A 2,406-nucleotide genomic window follows, 5' to 3' on the forward strand; every position below is an offset into this window, starting at 1 on the left:
GGGTTTGAACCGCCAGGCTTCTGGTTAGTAGTCAAGTGCCTTAGGCACTATGCTACCAGAGCTCCTCTTTGAAGACCAAGGTGTGCCTAATCCAAGCAAAGGAGCTCTACTGGCCTAGTGCCTAAGGCATTTGACTACTAACCAGAAGGTTGGCGGTTCAAACTCAGCAGCCACTCTGTGCAAGGAAGACAGGGTAATCTATTTCAGTAAAGATTTACCTCCTTGGAAACCCAAAGAGGGTTGCTATGAGTTGGAATTGACTCAATGACAGTGAGTATGGTTTGGGTTTGGTAACCCAAGCAGTGGTGTTTTCAATCATCTCACATGCATGTGAAAGCTAGACAATGAATAAGAAAGACCAAACAAGAGTTTATGGTTTTGAGTTGTGGTGTTGGTGAAGAATAGTGAAAGTACCATGGACTGCCAGAAGAACTAACAAATCTGTCCTGGAAGAAGTGCAGCCAGAATGCTCCTTCGAAGCGAGAATGGCCAGACTTTGTCTCACCTACTTTGGTCATGTTTTCAGAAGGGACCATTCCCTAGAAAAGGATATCATGCTTGGTAAAGTGGAGGGGCAGCAAAAAAAGGGAAGGCCCTCGATGAGATGGAGTGGCATGGTGGCTACAATGATGGGCTCAGGTATAGCAAGGATTGAGAGGTTGGTGCAGGACTGACCAGTATTTCATTCTGTTGTACACTGGGTTGCTATTAGTCAGAGCTGACTTGACAGCACCTAACAACAACAACATCATCATTTGTGTCAGGCACTACGAAAACCACATTGAGATATCAACCCTCATGAAGCAAGCAGGCATGATAAACAAAAATTATCAAACCACTAAGGACATTAACGTTATTAAACTACAACTGTAATATATGTTATGAAGAAAAGATGTATTATGCATGTATATGGGGGAGCTGATCTAGTCTGCAGGGTCAGGGAAGTTCTCTTTGAGGAAATGAGGTTGAGGAATGTGTAGCAGTAAACTGGTTAAAAGTGGGAGAGATGAGGGGAAATATTTCAGAGAGAATAGCATGTGAGTGCATTTCCTAAATTTGTACATTTCTTACCACCACCATCAAGCTTAGTCCTATATTAAGGTCCTTGAATTCAGTTTTTTTTTTTTTTTTTTTTCTGGAATGTTCTTCCCCATGATCTCTGCTTGTTTGGCTACTTTGTCATTCAAGTCCCACGTGTAACAGAGGCCTCTTTAGGGAAGGCTTCTTTGCCCACCCAGAAAGGAGGAGCGAGTTAGTCATTCTGTCTTACATCAGGTTAAACTTATTCTCAGCATGACAATTAATAATGATCACTATTTGGTATTTCTAAGGAGCTCTGGTAGCATAGTGGCTAAAGCACTTGACTGCTAACCAGAAGGCTGGCGGTTCAAACCCACCAGCCACTCCTCGGAAGGTAAGTTTGGCAATCCTACGTCCATAGTGATACTGCCTCGGAAACCCAAGGAGGGGTCGCTATGAGTCGGGGCCGACTCGACGGCACATAACAACAACAACAACAACAATTTGGTATTTCTTGCTTATTTATTTTTGTGTTTGCTTTTTGTATGTCTTTTCTAACCCTACCTATGTAGAATGTAAGATCCATTAGGAGCAGAATCTTTGCCTATCTTTTTTCACTGATAAAACCCCAGAGCCTTGAAGTAAAAAAGTAAAGATGTTCTGTCGATAGAGGAAGCAGAGATGACTGAAGGAATTGAAAGAAGGCTAGTGTGGGTAAATGACAGAAAAAATGAAAAGGAAAGGTCATTCTGACTGTAGATGGAAACTTGATTAGAATGGAGCAGTACTGGGTGACAGAGCTCAATTAGGAAGATGGTATAAATGCAGAGATGGTGGTAAGGTAAACTAGTCAGATAGCATTGAAAATGGAGAGAAGTGGATGGACTGAAGAAATATTTAAGAGGTAACATTATGCTTGGTAGGGAATTGTATGTTGTTAGGTGCTGTCCAGTCAGTTCCGACTCATAGTAACCCTATGTATAACAGAACGAAACATTGTCTGGTTCAATTGTATAAGGGTGGTTATTTCTGCATGTGCAACTGTTTGGATAGCAGTACCATTCACTAAGATAGAAAATATTAGAGAGCACTGGATTTGATGGAATTATGAGTTTGATCTTAGATATAATGAGTTTGTAGTAGTAGGATTTATGGGTCATGAAAAGAGAGAAGCATGGGGTAGAAAAATAAATCAAGAGTAATCTAAAAAGTAACAAATATGTTTCTGTCTGCATGGTTCTGCAGTGAGGAGGAGAGTTTTAAGGTTGTTGTTGTTGTTGTTATGTGCCGAGTCAAACCGGACTCATAGCGACCCCTCCTTGGGTTTCCAAGGCAGTATCACTACGGAAGTAGGATTGCCCAACCTTCCTTCCGAGGAGTGGCTGG

This window comes from Orycteropus afer, unplaced genomic scaffold, assembly GCF_000298275.1.
Source record: "Orycteropus afer afer isolate SDZICR_OR568_19922 unplaced genomic scaffold, OryAfe1.0 scaffold00023, whole genome shotgun sequence".
Classification (NCBI taxonomy): Eukaryota; Metazoa; Chordata; class Mammalia; order Tubulidentata; family Orycteropodidae; genus Orycteropus; species Orycteropus afer.